Consider the following 25,985-nt stretch of genomic DNA (forward strand, 5'->3'; position numbering starts at 1 on the left):
TTCTTGGTGAGTCTCTTCAAATGAATGGATTTTGTATTAAACAAATACATCTACACATTCATTTAATTTCTCATTCCTTTTTTAAATGTCTTTTCATTCCAAGTCTTGCACATATGAACAATTTGAAACGACAGTTCTTAAATTGAGAATTGTCCAATAGCATCAGATTTGTAATTGTTTCTCCTCTTCATTTTTCTTCTCTCATTCTCCCCTCTTCTTTCTATTTCTTTGCCTCTGTGTCTTTCCATTTGTCTCCCTCTCATACTCTTTTCTTGCTTCTTACCTCTTTTTTTTTTTGCATGATACTTGTTATTGCTTCACCTTCTATTTTCTTCTAGATTAATATTTTGAGAACCATTCCTTTATAGATTTACAATAGCTATGACTATTCAATGACTTTTACATTCTCCATTCTGGGACTGATTTTTGAATCTAATATCACCGAAACTCACATCAAACCCCTCTGGGATTGCAATATTTTCTTTATGTGTGTATGTGTGTGTGTGTGTATATATATATTTTTTGTATTTTTCTGAAGCTAGAAACAGGGAGGTAGTCAGATAGACTCCTGCATGTGCCCAACCGGGATCCACCCGGCATGCCCACCAGGGGGCGATGCTCTGCCCATCCGGGGCATCGCTCTGTTGTGACCAGAGCCACTCTAGCGCCTGGGGCAGAGGCCATGGAGCCATCCCCAGTGCCCAGGCCATCCTTTGCTCCAATGGAGCCTCAGCTGCGGGAGGGGATGAGAGAGACAGAGAGGAAAGAGAGGGGGAGGGGTGGAGAAGCAGATGGGCCGCCTCTCCTGTGTGCCCTGGCCGGGAATCAAACCTGGGACTTCCGCACATGAGGCCGACGCTCTACTGCTGAGCCAACCGGCCAGGGCCGTATATATGTTTTAGAGTAGGAATTTCTCAGAATTTTGATTCATTTGGTTTTTGACATAGTCTTTACTAGTTGTAAGAGCTCAAACATATAACCCCTTCAGTATCAGATATTTAACACAGTTCCTATATGTGGAACAATGATATGGACCTGACATTATGGTAAATATTTAAGGTCATGATTGATATGGTTAATTAAAATTCAACTTTGCTACTTAAAGTCTATATAAAGATGATGTGATAATGAAGAAACAATAATATTTGACTTATTTTTAAACTATATTTTGTATATTCCCAACAAAATTTTTCTCATTGAAGACTAACTTTGCCACTATATTTTTGTGTATCTATAACTAAAAAATAATTGCCAGCCAAGTGCTAAATTGCTTAAATGCTAAATGTTTAAATCCTAAACAATGATTAATTAATGCAGATTTGATTAACATTACCAAAACTTTAAACCTTCTCTTTACACCTGGAATTTTACAGTGTTTATCTTTTCCAGGAGATTGTTTTTGACTAAAAGCTTTCACTTGCTTTCCAATAACATTATTAACTGTTTTTTCCCTAGAGTTTTAAGCATTTTTGCATTTAGAAGAGCATTATAGAGTCTAATAACTTGGGAAATGGAGCTAAGTCATCAAACTCCATTTCTGGATGGATCTATCTCCTTATTAATGAATCCTGGATTAAGCTCAGATTTCTACATTCATGTTTGATACACTATGTTTGATCCTAAGCCAACATTTTTGCTCTCCATTTCTCATTTGCAAATAGACCTGATTATAACATACCTCTATCTCTCATTCCTGTTTTGTAGACCACACATGCTCTCAGCCTGTCCACGTATCATCTGGGTGAGGAAGAGGCACCTGTTCTACATCTCAGACCATGCCTCTCCATCATTAGGGCTGAGCGCCTTAGTGCTTGAGTCACAGCAAGGCCATTGCTGAGTGACAAGAGTCATGATGGATAACATGCATTCAGCAGTACCACATCTTCATGGGGATCAGCAGGCATAAAGTCATTGTTTTTTTTTTTTGTTTGTTTGTTTGTTTGTTTTTTTGTATTTTTCTGAAGCTGGAAACGGGGAGAGACAGTCAGACAGACTCCCGCATGCGCCCTACCGGGATCCACCCAGCACGCCCACCAGGGGCAATGCTCTGCCCACCAGGGGGCGATGCTCTGCCCCTCTGGGGCGTCACTCTGTTGCGACCAGAGCCACTCCAGCGCCTGGGGCAGAGGCCAAGGAGCCATCTCCAGTGCCCGGGCCATCTTTGCTCTAATGGAGCCTCGGCTGCGGGAGGGGAAGAGAGAGACAGAGAGGAAGGAAAGGGGTGGGGTGGAGAAGCAAATGGGTGCTTCTCCTGTGTGCCCTGGCTGGGAATCGAACCTGGGACTTCCGCACGCCAGGCCGACGCTCTACCCCTGAGCCAACTGGCCAGGGCAAGTCATTGGTCTGAGATCTTACTTTCTTGAGGGCTCCACCCCTCAGGACAAGGAAACCTAATATGTGGGAAGGAGACCACCAGCATAGGCCTTCTACCCACTCCAAGGGAAGAACAGAGGGTCCTGGAAATTCTACTTCAACCCAAAGCCAGCATCCTGGTTTTCACTGTCACCCTTGAATCCTGTCATCTCCTTGTGCACTCATTAAACCAACTTCCATCTTTCTTCATCCCTTGCATTCCAAGAGCCACAATAAATTAAGCATCTCCTAGCATGAGCCTTCTTCTTTTTCCAGTTTCTGAAAGGTCTCTAATGTTCTCTCTGTAATTCTGACTTATTACTAGTAAAATCTCGTAAATCCATATTGATTTCCTGATTGTCCTTGTTCTTCTCCATCTCTTTTGAATGCCAGATTTCTATATTGAGCTGTCCACTTGTCATCAAAATACACATGTTAAAGTCAACATGCCCAAAAGTTGACCCCAAATGCCTCCTTCAAGTATTTCCCTAATGAACACACACACACACACACACACACACACACACACACACACACACACACACACGTTTCTTCATCTCCAGGGAGGGCAACTCCATTCCTTCAGTTGCTCAGGTCAACAACTGGGTGATTCCTCTTTTGAGTTCACGGGCCTACATTCAGTCCATCAGCATATGCTATTGGCTCTCCCTTCACAGAGTCACCGGAGCTCCACCAGCCCTACCTCTGCCTGCTGTACCCATGGCCTGAACTCCCCTTCTCTCCCTTGCATCAGTTTCCTAACAAGTATAATCCTGGCTTTACTCTGGCACTTCCAACATCCATTCTCAATGCAGCAGCTGGTCTGACCCTCTCAGTCAACTCAGAAGGAAAGCCAAAGTCTTCACAATGAACTCTTAGGTGACCTCCGTTTCTTCTCTGATCCTGCCTCCCCACTCTTACTTCCCCTTTTCATCCTGCTGCATCTAACCTGGCCTTCCTGCTGACCATTTCATACCATCAGGACTTTTTCTGTGCCCTCTACCTGCAGTTCCTTTTCCCTAGATGTCTCCTCTACTCATTGTGTTTAATCCTTCAAGCCTGCTCAAACCTCAGTGAGGATTACACAGTCCTTACTCACCACTGGGTCCACCATCCCAGTACCCTTCACCAGTCCCAATGGAGGCTCTATTTTTTAACATATTATTTATCAACTTCTAATGTGTTATATTGCTGTCTTATTTATTAGTTCATTTTGTTTGGTTGCTTTGGCCTTTTTTGATAGACTGTAAGCACCTCGTGGGAAGAGTTCTTTGTCTATTGATAGCAATATGTTCAGCATCTCCCAAGCACTTCAAACGCTAGTTTATCCCTGGTACCACACATTGCATACTTGCTGAATAAATAAACAATTGTCTTGCTGCAGTTGTGGAATTAAATTATGGAGATGAAAGTGTTTTGTGAAATGTAGTACACTACAGTGGTATCATTATTATTTATAGCTAATCATTGACCAATAAAGTTTAATGTCAAGTGCTAAATGAGTAAAATCAATTTTTTGGTGTAGAGAAAATTTGGATTAAAATATGAGATTGCAGAAGTGATGGAGTCTAGTGACAGTATTAGCTGCCATGTCCAGATATGGTCCCACCAAGCCTCTTATAGCTTTAATTTCTTTTGACAACACAGTGACACCTCAGTCACACATTGCCTCACACACACAACACACAACACTGCTGCTATACTCACTGGAAACATTAGGTATGTTCTATAAAATTTCATAGACTAAAATCTTTTTTTAATTTTTTAATTTTTTTGTTTAATTAATTGTGTTTACATAGATTCTAGGGTCACCCGAATGCATCCCCCCTCCCCCCTGTTAGCCTCCTTCCCTACAGTGCCCTTCCCCCTTCCCTTCAGGTTTATCTCATCCTATCATCCCTTTCCCTCTGTCCTCTTTTCCTCTGGTCCCTTTGATCCCTCCTCTGTCTCAATTCTGTTCCTCAGCTCACATTGTTCATTGGATTCCTCAAATGAGTGAGGTCATATGATATTTTTCTTTCTCTGCCTGGCTTATTTCACTCAACATAATAGTTTCCAGGTCCCTTCATATTGTTGCAAAAGGTAATATTTCCTTCTTTTTCATAGCCCCATAGTATTCCATTGTATATATGTACCACAGCTTTTTAATCCACTCATCCCCTGATGGACACTTGGGCTGTTTCCAGATCTTTGCTATGGTGAACAATGCTGCCATAAACATGGGGGTGCATTTCTCCTTTTGAATCATTGATGTGGTGTTCTTGGGATATATTTCTAAGAGTGGGGTGGCTGGGTCAAAAGGCAGTTCCATTTCTAATTTTTTGAGGAATCTTCATACTGTTTTCCACAGTGGCTGCACCAGTCTGCATTCCCACCAGCAGTGCAGGAGGGTTCCCCTTTCTCCACATCCTCGCCAGCACTTATCCTGTGTTGTTTGTTGTTTTGTTAATGAGCGCCATTCTGACTGGTGTGCGGTGGTATCTCATTGTGGTTTTAACTTGCATTTCTCTAATGATTAGTGATGTTGAACATTTTTTCATTTGTCTATTGGCTATCTGTATGTCCTCTTTGGAGAAGTGTCTAATCACTTCTTGTGCCCATTTTTGATTGGATTGTTTGTCTTCCTGGTGTACAGTTTTACAAGTTCTTTGTAAATTTTGGTTATTAATCCCTTATCAGATGTATTGTCGAATATGTTCTCCCATTGTGTGGTTTGTCTTTTTATTCTGTTCATATTGTCTTTAGCTGCACAAAAGCTTTCTAGTTTGATATAGTCCCATTTGTTTATCCTGTCTTTTATTTCATTTGCCAGTGGAGATAAATCAGCAAAGATATTGCTGTGATAAATGTTGGTGAGCTTACTGCCTAAGTTTTCTTCTAGGATGCTTATGGTTTAACGATTTACATTTAAGTCCTTTAACCATTTTGAGTTTATTTTTGTGCATCATGTAAGTTGGTGGTCTAGTTTCATTTCTTTGCAGGTAGCTGTCCAGTTTTCCCAACACCATTTGTTAAAGAGACTGTCTTTACTCCACTGTATGCTCTTCCCTCCTTTGTAAAATATCAATTGTCCATAAAGATGTGGGTTTATTTCTGGGTCCTCTGTTCTCTTCCATTGATCTATATGCCTGTTCTTATGCCAGTACCAAGCTGTTTTGAGTACAATGGCCTTGTAGTATAACTTGATATCAGGAAGTGTGATACCTCCCATTTTATTATTCTTTTTCAAGATTGCTGAAGCTATTCGTGTTCTTTTTTGGTTCCATATAAATTTTTGGAATATGTGGTCTATATCTTTGAAGTATGTCATTGATATTTTAATTGGTATTGCATTGAATTTATAGATTACTTTGGGTAATATAGACATTTTAATTATGTTTATTTTTCCTAACCATGAGCATGGTATATGCTTCCACTTGTTTGTGTCTTCCTTGATTTCTTTTATCAATGTTTTATGATTTTCTGAGTATAAGTCTTTAACCCCTTTGGTTAAATTTATTCGTAGGTACTTTATTTTTTTTGTTGCAATAGTAAGGGGATTGTTTTCTTAATTTCTCTTTCTGACAGTTCATTGTTCATGTATAAAAATGCCTCTGATTTCTTTGTATTAATTTTATATCCTGCCACCTTGCTGCATTCGTTTATTAGGTCCAGTAGTTTTTTGACTGAGACTTTAGGGTTTTCTATATACAGTATCATATCATCTGCAAATAATGATAGTTTTACTTCTTCTTTTTCAATTTGGATGCCTTTTATTTCTTCTTCTTGTCTGATTGCTGTAGCCAGGACTTCCAGTACTATGTTGAATAAGAGTGGTAAAAGGGGGCACCCTTGCCTTGTTCCTGATTTTAGGGAATTGCTTCTAATTTTTGTCCATTAATTATAATGTTGGCTGTGGGTTTGTCATAGATGGCCTTTATCGTGTTGAGGTATGTTCCCTGTATTCCAACTTTGCTAAGAGTTTTGATCATAAATGGGTGCTGGACTTTATCAAATGCTTTTTCTGCATCTGTTGAAATTATCATGTGGTTTTTCTCCTTCCTTTTGTTTATGTAGCGAATCCCATTAATTGATTTACAAATGTTGTATCATCCTTGCCTCCCCAGAATAAATCCCACTTAATCATGATGTATGATTTTTTTCATGTATTGCTGGATCCAGTTTGCTAATATTTTGTTGAGGATTTTAGCATCTAAATTCATCAGGGATATTGGCCTATAATTTTCTTTCTTTGTGTTGTCTTTGCCTGGTTTTGGAATCAGAATTATGCTCACCTCATAAAAGGATCTTAGAAGTGTTTCTTCCTCTTGAATTTTTTGAAATAGCTTGAGAAGGATAGGAGTTAGTTCTTCTTTGAATATTTGGTAGAATTCACTGTGAAGCCATCGGGCCCAGGGATTTTCTTTTATGGGAGCTTTTTGATAACTGTTTCTATCTCTTTTGTCATAATCGGTCAGTTTAGGTTTTATGATTCTTCCAGATTGATTTTTGGAAGATTATATGTTTCAAGGAATTTGTCCATTTCAGCTAGGTTGTTTAATTTTTTGGCATACAGTTCTTCATAGTATTTTCTTACAATATTTTGTGTTTCTATTGTGTCAGTTGTATTTCTCCACTCTCATTTCTAATTTTATTTATTTGAGTCCTCTCTCTTCTTTTTTTGGTGAGTCTTGTTAAAGTTTCGTCGATCTTTTACCCTTTCAAAAAACCAACTCTTTGCTTTATTTATTCTCTGTATTGTTTCTTTAGCTTCTATATCATTTATTTCTGCTCTGATCTTTATTATTTCTTTCCTTCTACTACCTTTGGACCTTACTTGCTGTTCTTTTTCTAGTTCTTTCTGATGAAGGGATAGGTTGTGTATTTGAGCTTTTTCAAGCTTCTTAAGGAATGCCTATAGTGCTAAGAACTTCCCTCTCAGGACGGCTTTTGCTGTGTCCCATAAGTTTTGAGTTGTTGTTTGCTCATTATCATTTGTTTCTAGGAATTTTATTATTTCTTTTTTGATTTCATTGTTTACCCATTTGTTATTTAATAACATACTATTTAGTTTTTATGTGTTTGAGTATTTTTTTAGTTTTTCTGTTGTGGTTGATTTCTAGTTTCATGCCAGTGTGAACAGAGAAACTGCTTGATATGATTTCAATCTTCTTAAATTTGTTGAGACTGATTTTGTGTCCTAACATGTGGTCTATCCTAGAGAATGTACCATGAGCACTTGAAAAGAATGTATATTCTGCTGCCTTAGGGTGAAATGTTCTAAAGATATATATTAAATTGAGTTGACCTAGTGTGTCCTTTAAGTCTGCTGTTTCTTTGTTAATTTTCTTTCTTGAGGATCTATCTAGTAATGTTAGTGGGGTATTGAAATCTCCTACTATTATAGTATTGCTGTTGATCTCGCCCTTTATATCCATCAAAGTCTGCTTTATATATTTATGTGCTCCTATATTAGGTGTGTAGATATTTATAATGGTTATATCTTCCTGTTGGATTGCTCTCTTTATTATTATGTAGTGACCTTCTTTATCTCTTACTACAGTCTTTGTTTTAAAGTCCATTTTGTCTGATATAAGTATTGCTACCCCAGCTTTTTTTCATTTCCATTTGCATGAAATATTTTTTTTCCATCCTTTTACCTTCAGTCTATGTACATCTTTTGTTTTAGGTGTGTCTCTTGTAGACAGCATATGTATGGGTCCTGTTTTCTTATCCACGCAGCTACCCTATTTTTTGATTGGATCACTTAATCCATTTAAATTTAAGGTTGTTATTGATATGTAGTTGTTTATTGCCATTTTATTCTTTAAAGCTGTATTTCTCTTTTGCTATATTCTTTTCCCTCTTTGATCTGTTTACAACAGGCCCCTTAACATTTCTTGCAACATTCGTTTGGTTGTAATGAATTCCTTGAGTTTTTGGGGTTTTTTTGTCTGGGAAGCTTTTTATTTCTCCTTGAATTTTAAATGATAGCCTTGCTGGATAAAGTAGTCTTGGTTGTAAGCTGTTGTTCTGCATTACTTTGACTATTTCTTGCCATTCCCTTCTGGCCTCAAGTGTTTCTGTTGAGAAGTTGGATGTCATCCTTATGGGGGCTCTTTGTAGGTGATAGCCTTCTTTTCTCTTGCAGCTTTTAATATTTTGTCTTTATCGCTTAGCTTTGATATTTTAATTATGATGTGTCTTGGAGTAGGTCTCTTTGGGTTTCTCTTTAATGGAGTTCTCTGCTTTTTGAGCTTGTGAGACTCTTTCTTGCATCAATTTAGGGAAGTTTTCAGCTGTGATTTGATTGAATAAAGTTTCTATTCCTTGTTCTTTCACTTCTTCTTCAGGAACCCCTATGATGCAGATGTGATTTCTCTTCATGTTGTCACAGAGCTCTCTCAGAGTTTCCTCAGACTTTTTGAGTCTCATTTCTTTTTTATGCGCTGCATCCATGCCTTTGTTCATCTTGTCCTCCAACTTGCTGATTTGATTCTCAACTTCATCCATCCTGCTTTTAATTCCTTCCATTGTGGTCTTCATTTCTGATATTGTATTTGTCACCTCTGACTGATTCTTTTTAATATTTCAATGTCCTTTTTTATACTTGCTATCTCTTTATTTAGGTGTTTGTAATGACTATTCATTGTTGTTCTAAGATCCCTAAGCATCCTAACAATCATTATTCTAAACTCTGCATCCGGCAGTTTGGTTATTTCCATATCACTCAGTTCCTTTTCTGGAGATTTCTCTTGTGGTTTCATTTGAATTGCACTTCTCTGTCTTGTCATTATGTCTGTGTTTTTGGGTGTGTTGTTTGTAGGGCTGGTTGAGTCTAAGTTTGGTGTTGTCTGCCTCCAATTTTCAGTTGTGTTATTTCTAGGTCTTCTTGGGTTGGCATCAGCTGTTGTTTGTAATCCACTGTCAGGTTTGGCTTTTCTAGTAGAGCCACTTTGAAGTCTTGGTTTGTTTATTTTCTTTTCAGTTATCTGGGTGGTAGTCTTGTTTACTGATCTCAGCAGGGGGCTTATGTGAAACTATATCCAGGAATGTGGTGGGTATAACCTGAGATTCTGAAGGCCTGATCTGCCAGTTACTCTCTCTGGGCGTGGGATTCTTTCTCTGCTTCAGTAGGGGGAGGTTATCTCATATCTCCATGGAGACCTGAGTTTCTGCCCCTCCACCCCACGTCTTGTTTTCAGCTGTGTCTTCTTGCACTGATTGGAGCTGGAGAGATATCTTGAGATGGGTGACCAGGAACCGCTTGTCTTGTGTTATATGGAAGGATAAACCCCTCCCTCAGCTATGGCTGCCTCCAGCACTGAATGAGTCAGCTTCTCAGGTCCTCCCATGCATTCCTCTGCCCCTCACTGTCTGTCTCTCCCTCCCCCCTTTCCTTTTGGAAGATAAGCCAGTCCTTTCAAAACATCTTGTTCTCAGGTCCCCAGGCAAGTGGCTGTGAGCAATATTTACTACTCTTTTCCTTGGAAAGAGAGCCCTTCTGTGTTCTCAGCCTCACACCCTCTTTGTTCCTGTAAGCAGGAGAGACTCACCACTCCTTGGCGCTCCCTAACAGGCTCAATGTGGCTTCTTCTTTGCTCCTTGGTTTTTGAGAGCTGTTCTTGTAGTCCAGAGTTGGTTTTTCATGCTGATTGTTCCTAAATTAATTTGTAATCCAGTTTGGTGATGTGAGCTGGGAGTTTGTGCATCTGCCTACTCTGCTGCCATCTTCAGGTCTCCTAGACTAAATCTTTTTAAATGAATTGACTTATGCTCCATGTGTCCCTTCTCATCTGAACTGCAGAGTAGTGCCATCTGCTCTAAGCACAGGGCACCTTGAGTCTGCTTTCCTCATCATCACTTTCCTGCTACCATGCATTCCTCTGTTATTATACATTGGCATTTTTCTAGCCCACATTTTTATAAAGAATAATTAAAAAGTCATCCCCTAACATTATATAACTAGTTTGTAGGCCTACAGTTTATTAGAAACTGGATTATATACTTAAATAATTAATTTGATCATTTCATCCACCTTTACCCCACAATAGAGTGAGTGTTTTATCAAATTAACTAACTAGCTAATTATTCTAGCATGTTGGGAAGGTTCTGAATGATAAGAAGTGGGAGGAGGGTAATATGTGGGGCTGGTGGGAACAGGAAGTAAAATAGTTTTATTAGCTGGCAGAAGGAACTAAGCACATTTAGAGTAGCAATTTAAACTCTGGGTGTCTCAAAGTGCAGAAAAAGTGGGGCACTGGAATTTAGTATACTCATCTGCTCTCCAAGCATTGACCCTCTGTACACATTTCTGGGGAGCTGCTCTTCATTTTAAAATGAAGAGGGAAGGATGGAGGTGGCCTGCATGTGAACAAAATGTACATTTTACACATCTACAGGGTCTACACATTCACCTACATGGAATATTCTCTTCACGCCTGACTTGTTGACTGTATTTATTCAAAAATACCCAAATCATTATTTTGTCATATTCCTTAGTCAACTCACTCAAAAAAAAAAAAAAAAGAGTATAATTTTGTTCTGCTGTTGCCTGGCTGACTGCAAGGACTCAGTTTTTATTTATTTACTTTAATATTATTTAAATTTTCAGCCTTGTTCTATTATAGGTACCTCTATGAGAGCATTAAAACACAGTCATATAGGCCCTGGCCAGTTGGCTCAGTGGTACAGCATTGGCTCAGTGTGTGGAAGTCCCAGGTTTGATTCCTGGCCAGAGCACAGTGGAGAAGTGCTCATCTGTTTCTCTACCCTTCCCCCTCTTCTTCCTCTCTATCTCTCTATTCCCCTCTTGCAGCCAAGGTTCCATTGTAGCAAAGTTGGCTCGGGCACTGAGGATGACTCCATGTCCTCTGCCTCAGGCACTAGAATGTCTCTGGTTGCATCAGAGCAATGGCCCAGATGGGCAGAGCATCGCCCCCTAGGGGGCATGCTGGGTGGATCCTGGTCAGCTTCATGCAGGAGTCTGTCTCTCTGCTTCCTCACTTCTCACTTCAGAAAAATACAAAAACAAAACAAAACAAACAAAAAAACACACAGTCATATATACACAATATAAGTCAGGGGTTCATGATACTTGCTCCTAGTCAGTTTTTCAAATGGAAGAAATTAAGCAAAAAAATAAAAAGCAAAACAAACTCATAGACACAGACATCAGTATGGTGATTACCAAAGGGGAAGGGGCATGGTGGGAGGCAGAAGAGAGTGGGGGTGGTAAACGATGATAGAAAGAGACTTGACTTGGGCTGGTCAACACACAATACAATATAAAGATGATGTATTATAGAATTGTGTACCCGAAACCTATATAATTTTATTTAACCAACGTTATCCCAATAAATTCAATAAAAGATTTAAAAAATAGGTGTAAAAAATGTATAACTTGACATATGTTGACATCTTTCTTTCAAATTCTAAAATAAAACTAAATAAGTGAATAAAATAAAGTAGTTCACCCTGTTAGCTCCTTAGATTAGTAATAATATTAATTAATGCACCTATAAAATTTTTCCACTGTTAAGGACATTTATTTTCCACTGTTAAGGTTATTTATTTTTCATACATAAAATTATTAGTTAAGAAATGTCAAAATAGTTCTTTATTTTAAGTAGGTCTAAGGAGAAAAAAAGGAAAACATGACCTGTTCCAAGTAGGATGGAACCAATTATGCCTCAATTGTATTTTTAGACATTTAACAATTCTTGGGAGAAGAAGAAGGGAGCAAATGGTCTAGCAATATTTATGTTCATAAAACAACAATGGAGTGAATCCCAACTTTGCTTATGTGAAGTAATAAGTATTTAATATATCAAGGGACAAATTCTCATTGGCCTCATTTTCTGTCTGGACCCTGTAGGGCAGGGGTCCCCAAACTTTTTACACAGGGGGCCAGTTCACTGTCCCTCAGACCACTGGAGGGCCAGACTATAAAAAAACTATGAACAAATCCCTATGCACACTGCACATATTTTATTTTAAAGTAAAAAAACAAAACGGGAACAAATACAATATTTAAAATAAAGAACAAGTAAATTTAAATCAACAAACTGACCAGTATTTCAATGGGAACTATGCTCCTCTCACTGACCACCAGTGAAAGAGGTGCCCCATCCAGAAGTGCGGTGGGGGCCGGATAAATGGCCTCAGGGGGCCGCATGCGGCCCGCGGGCCGTAGTTTGGGGACCCCTGCTGTAGGGTTTGATGTGATGTGCACCCATGGCACACCTCACTGTATGTACTAATGACTCCTGTGGGTTCAGCCCATGAATGATCCCAGATCACCATTCAGGTCCCTCTCCATTTTTTTTCTTGGGAAGGCAGCATCACAGGGGGTCATTTCCATACACCTGCATAAATATCATGGTTTGTTACATTTACAAAGACATAGACCATGGGTAGGACAAGTGCCTTTGTTTTCTCTACATGTATAGTTACACCTGGTAGAGCACCTGCCTGAACTCAGGAAAGGCGAGGACATTACATGCATAGAAGTTCTCCAGCCAGATTTGCATGTTCTGACTTCTGACCTAATGGTACCTGGTAGCACACAAATGAAAATTGTGAGTGGATATCAGTATCTAGGAGCTCAGTTAATAGGTTTGCACCTCTGTATGGGCTTGTTAAATTAAAAAGCCATGTGGAATGTCTCAAAGGAACAGAAAAATAAAAAATTAGGAACATACCCTTTGCTCTTGGAAAATTTATGGATTATGACAGATACAACATGACACAAATCTATACATAAACACATACATCACAACGCATGTTATTTAATTATAACAAAACAAGTTCACCACTACCAAATGATTTTTAAAGGATGAGATATAAAAGTGCTGGAGAGACAAAGTAAGAAGAAACACAAATAAAAGTTATTACTTTTATATGTTGCCACTGGAGTTTGTTAAGGACAAGTTTGTCAGGTAGACTTGAGAAAATACCATCTGTAGTGTGAATTTCTTTTTGAAAAAAAAAATTCCAAAAGAATGATGGGGAAATGTCATTCTTGACTGGGAAGATGCAGCCCTGCTCCCACTCTGAAAAACATGGGTCCTGTTTCCTGTCGTCTGTCATTGTAGCCACATATTTTGTGAGTTTTAAACTCTTTAGTCTTCAAGGTTAAAAATGTTTTGAAAATAAAGTCTATAAGAGACATTGATAAGAGTGTGGTGGTTATGGGGGGGGGGAGAGGGAGAGGGGAAGGGGGAGGGGGAGGGGCACAAAGAAAACTAGATAGAAGGTGACAGAGGACAATCTGACTTTGGGTGATGGGTATGCAACATAATTGAACGACAAGATAACCTGGACATGTTTTCTTTGAATATATGTATCCTAATTTATTGATGTCACCCCATTAAAAAAATAAAATTATTAAAAAAGAAAAGAAAATAAAGTCTAATCACATGACTACAAGCCCTCCAGGAACTGGGAAAAGTACATTTCTTTGACCTTGTGGTTTTAGTATGGGCATTTCTGGAGTGGAGCAGTACATTTAGGGCTGATAGTGTTCACAATGTTTGTCCAGAAGTTGCAGACAGATATACAGCTTAACTTCAGTGCACTGTGAACATGTTCTCCCAAGTAAATGAGTGAAACTAATGTTTTACACAGCAATAGTCCCCTTTGTGCAGGTGAGCTGCTCTACTGCTGCAATTACATTCAAAGTCATGAAGAACCACCAGTTCTCAGTCACTAGACTAATTTCCTTACCCTTCTATCAGTCGCCCCATGTGGGTGGCAGAGCTCAGGGCTCCAGCTCAGTGCTTTGACCTTGAACAGTAATTGCTTCCCCATGGCATTTAATTGTTCATTCTTTGAACTTCTACACTATATCTATGTATAAAAGGTGGCTCTTGCCCCAGCAGGACAGTGGTGACAAGCCCATGGCATACCATGAAATTTGCTCTGTGTGAGCACAGGGGCACATTTAGGTGAGATGTGAAGATACTGTGGTTGTAGAAGCTACTTGCCGAAGGGGAGCTGCGGGCAGGAGGTAGGCAGGCTGTTAATACTGGACCAGTGTGCTGAGAGGGCCTCCACACAGAGAAAGAAAAACTATTTATGTTAGAATTTAAGGGTATAAAATACCTGCTCCTTCCCAGAACTATTCAGAATGTGAAGGTCTAGGGCACTCCATGTGAGGAACCTATGTCTGCCATGCAGAGCTGTGTGTTGGTGGCTAGGCTGGGCTCTCTCTCTCAGAGCCCTGGGAACATAAACCCCTTTGGTTTCCAATAGAGGAAAAGAGGCAGCTCCAGGTTCAGAGCCTGTAAAATGTGAACCATGAGGATGAATATTTTCTTTCAGTTGCATAAAACCTCCCTGAAGAAGTCACTCTGACTTTGCATCCAAGTGGGGAAAACAGTTCAGGTGACTGAAATACAAATTTTATCTTGAAAATCAAATTTATGCCCTGTCTCCACATTCTGCTCTTTCTCAGCTCTCTAGTCTACTTTTCTGTAATTTCACAGAATTCACAATTTTTGAATATTGAAATTGTGCAGCAGTTTGTATTAAAACTATGTTATTATGGTGATTGAAAATTTGTTTCCTTCTTTCTGCCTTTCTAACTTCCTCCCTTCCTATTTTTCTTCCTTTTCAATTTATTTTTAAAATGACCTATTAAGAAGAATGGGGCAATACTGTCTGTTAAGAAACAATAACAGAGTTAAAATAATATATTAACAGATTTATAAAAAAAACAGAAAATATATCACAAGTAAACTTCCTATTTGATTATACTCGCTAAACAAAAATGATTAGATATTATTTTTAAATTTCATAATACAGTGTGTCCGTAAAGTCATGGTGCACTTTTGACCGGTCACAGGAAAGCAACAAAAGATGATAGAAATGTGAAATCTGCACCAAATAAAAGGAAAACCCTCCCAGTTTCTGTAGAATGGTGTGGCAGCATGTGCGCATTCGCAGATGATGACGGAACACCGTGTATACAGTAGAGTAGCCCATGGCCATGCCAGTTGAGATGTGGACGGTACAGAGGAAAGTTCAGTGTGTTCTGTGGCTCGCTAAATTTGAATCTGTGACCAAAGTGCAACATGAATATCAGCACGTTTATAACAAAGCGCCACCACATAGGAATAACATTACTCGGTGGGATAAGCAGTTGAAGGAAACCGGCAGTTTGGTGGAGAAACCCCGTTCTGGTAGGCCATCAGTCAGTGACGAGTCTGTAGAGGCTATACAGGATAGCTACCTAAGGAGCCCTAAAAAATCTGTGCATGAGCCTTTCTTTTATTTGGTGCAGACTTCACATTTCTATCATCTTTTGTTGCTTTCCTGTGACCAGTCAAAAGTGCACCATGACTTTACGGACACACTGTAGTTCATAATTATTGATTACAATTTAATAAAGAAGAGATCATGAAAAAAGTCTCAAATTCTATCTCACTCTGTAAAAAAGTCTTTTTTTTTTAAAGCCAGATTTTTATTTTATTTTATTTATTCATTTTAGAGAGGAGAGAGAGAGGGAGAGAGAGAGAGAGAGAGAAGGCGGGGAGGAGCTGGAAGCATCAACTCCCATATGTGCCTTGACCAGGCAAGCCCAGGGTTTCGAACCGGCGACCTCAGCATTTCCAGGTTGATGCTTTATCCACTGCGCCACCACAGGTCAGGCTGTAAAAGTCTTTTTAGTAATTCAGTATATATATTTAGATATTGTATCTATTTTAATATAACACATATAGAAAGTTTGTAATAAAAAATTGGGATCTGTGTACAAAAAAGGGGCCACATGCTGAACCTGACAAGATTAGGGGAGGCCTGCAGGATGGTCTGAAATTAAAACTTTATAACTAAAAGCAGTGCATGGTGGGTAGTCATGTCCTAGGGAGGTAATTTTCCTCTAGCAAAGGTCAATGCTCACCTTACCTGTCTGTTGTCTTTTTGTTTCTTTTTTTTCTTTTTCTTTTTTTTTTCTTCTGTATTTTTCCGAAGCCGGAAACGGGGAGAGACAGTCAGACAGACTCCCGCATGCGCCCCACCGGGATCCACCTGGCAAGCCCACCAGGGGCGACGCTATGCCCACCAGGGGGCAATGCTCTGCCCCTCCGGGGTGTCACTCTGTCGCGACTAGAGCCACTCCAGCGCCTGGGGCAGAGGCTGAGGAGCCATCCCCAGCTCCCGGGACATCTCCGCTCCAGTGGAGCCTCGGCTGCGGGAGGGGAAGAGAGAGACAGAGAGGAAGGAGGGGGAGAGGTGGAGAAGCAGATGGGCACCTCCCCTGTGTGCCCTGGCCGGGAATCGAACCCAGGACCTCCGCACGCCAGGCTGATGCTCCACCACTGAGCCAACCGGCCAGGGCCCTGTTGTCTTTTGGTATCTACAATAATGTACCTGATAACATGTCTTTGAAATGTAAGAGTAATCCTCTTTTTCAGACCCCTTAGAGCACTCACCACCCTCCCAGAGCAGAAACTAAAACCCCCTTTGTTGTTATTATTACCATGTTAATTGTTAAGGATAGTTTCTTCTCATTAGACTATTTTTTATTCAGAAGTTCTCTGCTTAGTCCACATGGGCTTAGTTTCCCATTCCCTGTGTATGCGATACATTGGCTTTATACAACATGCCTTTATAGTTACCAACTTCTAATTCAAAAAAATCAAAACATATCTATAAAATAAATAAGGTAGTTTAATGATTACTATTTTAGATGAGAAAACTGTAAAAAGGTAAAGAGCTTTTTGAGATCCCCTAATTGTATCTTATTGGCTAAGTGAATATTCTAACATCCACCCGGTACAACACAAACGTCGGAGACTTTCAGGAATATAGATGTAACTTTATTGGCCAGTTTTACCCGTGCAGGGGCAAATTCCCGAGGTGTCCAGAGACACTGTGCTCACAAGGAGCTGCAGATGGGAATTGCGCCTAGTGCTCACAGCTAAATCTTTTTATAAGCTAAGCAAGCAAGCATATACAGAAGCAGATGTGGCGGTAACCTATTTGCTAAGGGGGCTGCACATAGCATAGCAACAGGGGCTGGGGTCTAGCTCATTGGCGAATTCCAAACATAAACTTCTGATAAGGGTCTTTTAACCAATAGAATGCAAACGTTTGTCTTTTCTTTTTCTTTTTTTTTTTTTTCTCTCAGCCTCACAAGGTCCCTATCTGTCTCTGCTTCTTGAATGACCTTGGGCATGTTATTCCTAACAGAACAGGAGCAGGACCTGCCTGTAACCCTTAAGTTCCCTGTTCCATTAGTGCCCTGCTTATTTTCTGATCTTCTCTTGGTCCTTACAAATATAACAGGGCAATTAGGGCTATAGCCTGAGATGTATTAAATCCATTCCTCTACATTGTCTGTAAGACTTGTGCTCTATGTCTTCAGGATGCTTTGTTTGAATGTGATAAACTCCTCGCATTGTAATTTGATAGAGATTTATGCACATTTGTGTAAATTATTGCATTAAAGTTGTATTACTTGTTACAAAAATACATATTTGATATCTTAGAAACCTAATTGAAAGACCCAATTGAAAGAGAAAGAGAAAGAGAGAGGAGGGAGATTAATTTTATACATGTTACTTTAGTAATATTAATAATATTTAGTAATATTTAATTGTCTCATGTATTATTTGTTTATTCAGACACTTTAATATAACCTCAAGAATAATGGTCAAATGAATGAGATGTGTCTTTGAGTAAAAGAACAAATAAAGTATTCTGCATATAATTAATATTTTCTAAGTACTAGTAATTGATTATTCTGGGATTCCATTTGAACCTTTGAGATTTTAGCAGGAGCTCAGGAATTTGTGCTTCAAGAAAAAAATTAATGGCTGGGCCATGGCAGGATTTAGCTTCTGCTATTAGAATTAGAGGTAGTGCCAGCAGGGAAGAATGAAGACTTGAAGCTCTTTTCCTTGGTTCAAAATCAGCTCTGCCGGATGTGAGGGCGATCTGGCTATGACATCTGTCACCCCATTGATCGCCAGGGTTGATTTGGCTGATCTGGCTGGCTAGGCGGGTGTCCCCTTCCTCCCTCACCACTCCATGTGCGTACTTCCTGAAGCTGCGCGCTCGGTTAAAGAAGTTGACCTTCCCCGATAGAGAAGAGGACCGTTCTCCCGTCAAGGGTATACGAGTAGCTGCACTCTCCTGCTAGAACCTCCAAACAAGTCTTAAAATCAGCTCTGCCTTTTCTAGAATAGGATTGTTTACTTACCACACATCTGTTTCAGTTTCCTATTCTGTAGTCCAGGATAATAAGACTATTAATTCCATATCACTGTTGTTGGGGTTAAAGAGTAAACAAGTGCAAAAAGCATAGAGGAACACCTGGCCTATAGTAAGTGCTGCCTTATATTGTACATTATTAATATCCATATCCTTTTCAGGTGTAGTAGAGATGAATGGAACCAATGATAATGCCTACAGATATTTCATCCTTTTGGGATTTTCTGACAGCCCCATTTGGAGAGGATCCTCTTTGTAGTCATCTGGATCGCATATCTCCTGACCATTGCGGGTAACACCACCATTATCCTGGTGTGGATTCCCACCTCCACATCTCCATGTACTTCTTCCTCAGCCACCTCTCCTTCTTGGACCTCAGTTTCACTGCAGGGCTTGGGAACCTATGGCTCGTGAGCCAGATGTGGCTCTTTTGATGGCTGCATCTGGCTCGCAGACAAATCTTTAATGAAAAAAATAATGTCAAAAATATAAAACATTCTCATGTATTACAATCCATTCATTTCCTACTGCTCATGTTCATGGTTGCAGGTGGCTGGAGCCAATCACAGCTGTCCTCTGGGACAACACCAAATTTTTATTGGATAATACGTAATGTACTCGGGTTGTTGTATGGCTCTCATGAATTACATTTTAAAATATGTGGCTTTCATGGCTCTCTCAGCCAAAAAGTTTCCCGACCCCTGCACTACTGGCTCCATCCCCCAGCTGCTCTATAATCTGAGTGGACATGACAAGACCATCAGCTACACAGGCTGTGCTATCCAGCTATTTCTATTTTTGGCTCTGGGTAGTGTGGAGTGCCTGCTTCTGGCCGTCATGGTGTATGACCGATTTGTTGCAGTCTATAATCCCCTGCACTACATGGTAATCATGAATACTCACCTCTGCATGGTCTTAGTGTCAGTGGCCTGGGGCTGTGGGGTGGCCAACTCTTTGGCCATGTCCCCAGTCACTCTATACTTGCCACAGTGTGGAACACTTCTTGTGTGAGATGCCTGTGTAAACACAGATGCCATTGAGAGCACTGTCTTTGTCCTGGCAGTGGGCATCGTGCTGTCACCCCTGATGGTTATCCTGGTCTGCTGTGAACCAGTGTAGCTAGTAATTCCAGGTCCTGAGGGAGAATGGCATGGAATTAAGAAAACAGACTCACCAAGAAAAGAAGATGGGATTGGGAGGCCTCTTCAATGCTGATGGCAAGATCAGAAAGAGAGAGTCCCTGGTCTGCCTTATATTTACAGTGTAGAACAGGGGTCTCAAATTCAACTCAGCATGTGGGCCGCAGAGCAAGATCACAGCCGTTTGGCGGCCGCACTAGGTCTACAAAAGGCAACTGTTACGCAACACTTTTCTCACTGCAGTTGAAAACAAAAAAAAATCAGTACAACAAGCACAATCATACATGCAGTTTACTCAGTGTCACAAAACGACCAGAAACTGTAGTTCGCATCACAACTGCTGTTAACTAAGCTAATATCTAGCTAGGATGCTAGAGAAATGAAAAATACAAGTAGGCCCCTAGGCTTACTTAATTTTATCCAAAATATTTTGAACTTCGTGGATTAGTCTGCGGGCCGCACAAAATTGTTTGACGGGCCGCATGCGGCCCGCGGGCCACGAGTTTGAGACCCCTGGTGTAGAAATTAAAGCCTTTAAGCCAATATACAAATAAGGAAGTCTCTGATACAAAGCCACTTATCTGAGGCATAAATGGGATTCCTCATAAGAGTGCACCACCCCACATCATGCAACAGTCAAGGGTGTGGGGAAAAAGCTTAGTTTTGAGATCTTAGTATTATAAGGGTGTGTGTAAGATCTTAGTATTACAAGAGTGGAGAAGAGCTTAGTCTTAAACTAAGCCCTAGGCTGTAAGGATTTTGTCAGCTTACAGCCTGTCCCCCACTGGTCTTCTATGACTACATTGTAAGGGCTCTGTTACAAATTCGGTCAACATCAGGGAGGCAAAAGGCCTTCAACACCTGTGGCTCTCATCTCAAAGTGGTCTCACTGTTCTATGGAAACATTATCTACACGTACATGCAGCAGGGAGCAGCTTTTCTCAGAACTAGGGCAAGTTCCTCACCCTCTTCTACAACACTGTTATCCTGCTCTTGAACCCTTTGATCTACACCGGTGTTTCCCAACGTGGGGCCCATGCCCCACAGGGGGGCAATTCGATAGTTAAGGGGGGCAATTTGAAAATGGACTTGACACAACTTTAACTCTTTCACCCCGGGCCATTTAAATGCAATGCTAGATATTGGTGCCAAATTTAACAAAAAATGCAATTCTTAAATAATTGCGGTAAATAATTATTAAGTATATTTTCGTTTGACGAGACCAAAATATCAACTGGGTGATTGGCGTCGTCAAGTAAACTTCGTCCTGGGTTCACCGCGGAGCATGCCGTCTGCCGCAGGGAACCCCGGACATTTTAAAAACTCGCTAAACAACGCAGTTATTCTCACCTAATTGGCCCATCGCAACTTCTGTAGTGTTTCACATCATTCAGATGGTGTTAATTTGAAATAAGTGTCAGTCAAAACTGTTGTAAAAGCTTGTTGATTTAATAAATATACATATATATATTGTATAGATATAATTGGTAAGTATTTGATTTTATTTTTATCAATATTAAACTCTTTATTAAGTACTTCTTGCATCGGGGCTAGAAAGCACTAATATTTTATAAATATTATTGGGGCTATAATAGTGCATGCATGACAATTTTAATTTTAGAAGCATAACTTTCCAGAAAATTTTGTCAAGTGGAAAAAATATAGATACCTTTTGATTTGTGGTGGTAGTGTAATAAATGTGTTATATACATTTAAATAAATATGAATTTTTAGTATACGTTTACTCTATGTCACATTGAATATATTTTAACACATATTTTAATATTAGTTTTTAATTGATCTTATTTTTATTTCTTATAGCCCATAGTAAAATGAGTGGCGCAAGCAAGAAAAAATCTCGTCAATATTCGGAGGAATATTTAAAATTTGGGTTCATACTCACTGTTCACGATAAGCGAATTCCTTTTTGTCTTTTATGCCAGCAATGCTTGACCAACGAATCAATGAAATGAGGTCGTCTTGAGGCGTATTTGAGGGCAAAACATAGTGCTCATATTAATTCAGATTTGAGTTACTTGAAAACTTTAAAGAAAAATTTTGAAAAAAGAACAACATTAAAGTCTCTATTTACTGCTCATACTTCAACTAATAATCGTATTCTTGAGGCTAGTTATCAAATTTCTTTATTCATTGCTAAAACTGGAGAAAATCACACTATAGGAGAGAATTTAATAAAACCGTCAATATCAGCATTTCTTAAAACAGTTCTTGAAAAAGATGATAAAGATGTAAAAGCTATGCCACTCAGTGACAATACTGTTAGCAGAAGAATAGACGAAATGAGTGAGGATATTGAAAAACAACTTATTGAAAAGCTGAAAACAAGAAAATTCTCCTTGCAAATGGATGAATCAACTTTGAGAGACAGTGAGGCGGTATTGATAACTTACGTAAGATATATTGATAAAGGACATTTTGCTGAAGAAATGTTGTTCTGTAAAAGATTAGAAAGCACCACTACCTCCAAAGATATATATAATAAGCTAAAAAACTACTTAGATGTCAATTATATACCAATGAAAAATATAACATCTTGTGCTGCAGATGGTGCTCCCAATATGATGGGCAAGAAAAATGGCTGCTTAAAATTGATGAAAGGTGCAAATCCAGAAATGATTCTTGTGCATTGTGTTATTCACAGGGAAAACTTGGTAGCTAAAAACATCTCACCTGTTCTGAATGAAGTATTACATACAGTAATAAAGTGTTAATGCTATTAAAGCTAGTGCCAAATGTGAGCGTCTTTTCAAGCTATTTTGTGAAGAACAAAATGAAGACCATGTGAGACTTTTACTTCATACTGAAGTAAGACGGCTATCTAAAGGAAACTGTTTGAAAAGATTTATGGAACTGTTTGATACTCTTAGTGATTTTTTAAGTGACAAACCTGAAATGAAGTATCTGTTAACAATAGATGGTAAAGCATTTGTGAGTTATTTAGCCGATATCTTTGAAAAACTAAATATATTAAATAAGCAACTTCAAGGAACAAATAAAACTCTTGTTGATGCAAAAGCAAAGATATTTGGTTTCATTACCAATATTGAGTTATGTCAGAAACATATTAACAACAAAAACTTTAAACAGTTTCATTAGCTCCAAAAATGTGAAGTAACTGATACCGCTTTACTTGTTATTGTCAATCATTTGAATATTCTGTCGGTTGATTTAAAATAAAGATTTTCTGATTTAAAACAAATTGATTTCCCAACATGGATGATGCAGCCAATGTTAGTGGATTTGTCTGATATATCAAATATGCAGTATCAAGAAGAACTCGCAGAATTGCAAAATGATGAGTCAGTTAACGCTTTATTTAATATCAAAGGAGCGATGGCATGGCTTTGTGAGGAAACAGAAATCAAATGCCCAAATTCAACCAAATGTGCAAGAAAACTATTGCTACCATTTCCATCTTCATTTTTAGCTGAATGTGGATTTAGTGCTGTAAATGATTTACTGGTAAAAAAAAAAGAAATCGGCTGGATATAACACAACATGGAGACTTGAGACTAAAGCTAACCAAATTGGAACCTAATATAAAATCTCTGTGCAGCAAGCATCAAGCGCAAGGATCACACTAAATTAAAATAATAAATTAATATAGAAAAATCTGTATTAAAATTATTTGGAATTTAAATTTCTGTTTTTCATTATATGTTTTGAAATTTTACTTACTGTGTTTTGTTAACAATTTCATAGTGATTTCTTCCTAGAACCTATCATTTATGTTTATTAAGTGAACAAATCAATTTTTAATGTTAAAAATTATGTATAATATGTTACATGGGGGGGACATAAAAATTTTAGAAAGGTTAAGGTGGGGCATGGCACAAAAAAGGTTGGGAAACACCCTCAGAAACAGAGAGGTGTAGGGGTCACTGAAGAGGCTGCTGCTAGGTGACAGAGTGGTGGAAAAGGAGTAAGGGTGAAGAGGGAAGATGGGCATCTCCAACCTGGCTGTCATCTCTTTCAGGGGCCAATGATGGCATTAGACTATTCAGTCAGATCTAGTCATGACCTGTGCTTCTCAATGTATAAGAGACTATAAGCTGCTTCTGTCTGCTATTTTATATTTTAATGTATAATATAAATCATAAAAAACACATATCATAAAAAATATCTCTCTAGCTGAGCTATGAATCAGGTCCAGAGAGCATGAGATAAATAGTTATAAAGATGAGTTTCCATAGGTTCTTACAAGTGTCAAGTAGGAAACTCCCCTTTTTAATCAAAGTTTTACTTTTGTTTTTTTTAATTGTTTAATAACTTTCCATGTATTGATATTTTAGCCAAAATAATCACAATTTGATTATTTTTCTTAGCTGCAGTCACTAAATGAAAGCTAGAGGTTTACTATTTACCAAATTTACATCCAAAGTCTTTCATGAAATTATATGTTTCTTTTCTGTTAGTCCCCAAACTGTGGCATTTTCCCCAAAGTCTAGTGTAGGATTCTGGATAAACCAAGAAGTTAATCTATAACATGATACACAACCTATTTAAATATTAGAACATGATTATTTCTCAGGTACATATTTATTCTATTAGTGAGAAGAATCTCATGTTTATTAAGTACCTGCCATGAGGCAGATAATCTTAATTTATCTAATCTTCTCTGCATTTGTCAGAGGTCAACATGATTTTCATTATCCTTTGTCACTGATGTCATTCAAGAGGCTTTGAGCTTTAATCATTTACTCAATTAGAACTGAACCAGAGATTTACTCCAGGTTCTGACTCCCAATTTTTGGTGTTTCTATTGCTACATGAATTTTCAAAGAACAAAATCCTTAAGTATTTAAAAATTAGTGTCAGAGACCCTTTGGAACTAAAGAGTATGATTTGCTCCCATTCTTTGCATAATATAGACCAGAATATAGGGGGGGGGAAAGTTTTCCTGGACATTTTTAGGATGGCTTTTGGGTCATAAAATTAAACTGAGAAAGATAGAAGAAAAAGCATGCAAATCGATTTAATAGAAGTTTTATGTGACACAGGAGGCTTATTGAGGAAATGAAGACCCAGAGAAATTGTTTTCTTGAAAGATTTTATGAAGAGTGGACAGTGGTGGAGAAATATAAAACAAATGGGCTGTGAGCTAAATGTAATAAATTGGGAAACACAACAAGGCCTGTGTGTTTAGGTTCCTTTCAGTGTGTCTTGGAAACAAGGATGCTTCTTTTTTTTTTTTTTTTTTTTTTTTTTTTAATTTATTTATTCATTTTTTTAGAGAGGGAGAGAGAGGAGAGAGAGACAGAGAGAGAGAAGGGGGGAGGAGCTGGAAGCATCAACTCCCATATGTGCCTTGACCAGGCAAGCCCAGGGTTTTGAACCGGCGACCTCAGCATTTCCAGGTTGACGCTTTATCCACTGCGCCACCACAGGTCAGGCTAAGGATGCTTCTTTCATTCGGGAATAGAGAGGGCACCTTGAAAGGAAAGACCCTGCACAAATATAAATGGTAGCTAACTTCAATGCAAGGGTTATCTGAAGACAGGAGATCTTGGAGTGTGTTAACCATAACAGGAGACTGACCTGGGATTACTTGAATGCAAGTATGCAGGATTCTTGGAGGAATACCTTCAAGAACCAGATGTCCTTTATGATTGATAAGCTCTGAGACTCTGACTCTTCTTGTGTCCTTGATCATGAGGGAAACAGTAGACATGCAGGATTGGAGATGGTATGGTTGGGAAAAAAAGGCTTTTGTAGCTTTCTAGTTTTTCTGCTGAGCGGTGGCTTTTGGAACTCAATAAATATGCAGTGGCACAGTTTCTCAGGGCTGATTTGCCTTATGAGTTTCAGTCCTCTGCTTATACTACTTTCATCTGATGTGTCTTATTCCTTGCAAGTTCAAACCATGAATAAATTGTAACATCTGGCGCCCAACATGGGGCTTGAAACAGAGTGAGTTTGCAGTCTTGGGATCACAAGACTGAAGGGGGAAAAGGTCTACTCAGTGGTAAATGAAAACTTCAGGGGGAAGAGTCATAGGGAATTCCCCATCAGTTGAGACTCAGTATATAAAAATACTGCAAGCATTGTTAAAGGGGTCTGGTATAACTGTTAAATATAAGAATTTTAAGTTACTTTTTAAAAATGTTAGGAAGCATTATTATTGGTTCCAGCCACAAGGAAAAGCTGCTTTAAGTTTGAAAATATGGAAACAAATAATGAGAGCTTTGTGGCATGCTCATCAACAAAGAGTTACTATTTCTCTTTTTGTTTGGTCTCTTTGTAATTCAATTTCCTTGGCTTTGCAACCATTACAGT

At 38.9% G+C, this 25,985-nt stretch overlaps 1 pseudogene; it reads left to right on the plus strand.

Moving 5' to 3' along the window:
• Window positions 1-18,721: 18,721 nt before the first annotated feature.
• On the plus strand, window positions 18,722-23,635 carry LOC136389303 (olfactory receptor 2W3-like; annotated as a pseudogene).
• Window positions 23,636-25,985: the final 2,350 nt, after the last annotated feature.

Source organism: Saccopteryx leptura, chromosome 1 (assembly GCF_036850995.1).
Source record: "Saccopteryx leptura isolate mSacLep1 chromosome 1, mSacLep1_pri_phased_curated, whole genome shotgun sequence".
Lineage (NCBI taxonomy): Eukaryota > Metazoa > Chordata > Mammalia > Chiroptera > Emballonuridae > Saccopteryx > Saccopteryx leptura.